Raw genomic sequence first — 745 nt, 5'->3', positions numbered from 1 at the left:
AGTAGATTTAAATCAGCCACATTTGCTCACTTTTTTGGTGGGGTTATAGTGAGCTACCTTGGCATATGCCTGTTGTATGCTATGGCAGCTTATCCCAAAAGTGAGCCACCCTTGTATATGTCTAGGGTGATATAGAAAACGGGATGTGGTAACATTTGCTTGCTGCTGTGACTGGTGGCTCACCCCTAAAAGTGAGCCGCCCTGGCATATGCCTAGGGTGGTATAAAAAACGGGGTGTGGTAACGTTTGCTTGCTGTCTGGAAATGTGTGTCACATAGGAACGTCTATGATAATTATGAAAAAGAAATTCATTGCATCTATTTGATATATAAATACATGAGGGTTAATAAAGCGAAAGACAAAGAATATAAAGTATATTATTTTTTCGTTATTAGATATAGTTCAAATCAGGGCTTCAAACATATTCCACAAAATCTGTTTTCTGTTTGTAATCTCTTCCTGTTATCTCTTTACTCGACATATCTTTTACAATTTCATGAAGCTGTTCTAGATTAACCATATCGTGTATAGTCACTATAATAGTCTTGCTATTCTCACCATACTGTATTAGTCTTTTTTTTATTGAAACCACATTTTTTCTCTTCCACTGATGAAATCCTTCTGTGTCACTCCTCTGTATATTATTATCTATTCTCTCGCTCAGTCTCCTCTTAACATTGCTGAGGCGAGTCAGGAGATCGTTAAAATTTCCTTTTATTTGATCAGCCTAGTCAATTGCTTTATC

Source organism: Penaeus monodon, chromosome 19 (assembly GCF_015228065.2).
Source record: "Penaeus monodon isolate SGIC_2016 chromosome 19, NSTDA_Pmon_1, whole genome shotgun sequence".
Lineage (NCBI taxonomy): Eukaryota > Metazoa > Arthropoda > Malacostraca > Decapoda > Penaeidae > Penaeus > Penaeus monodon.
This window is presented reverse-complemented; position numbering follows the sequence as displayed.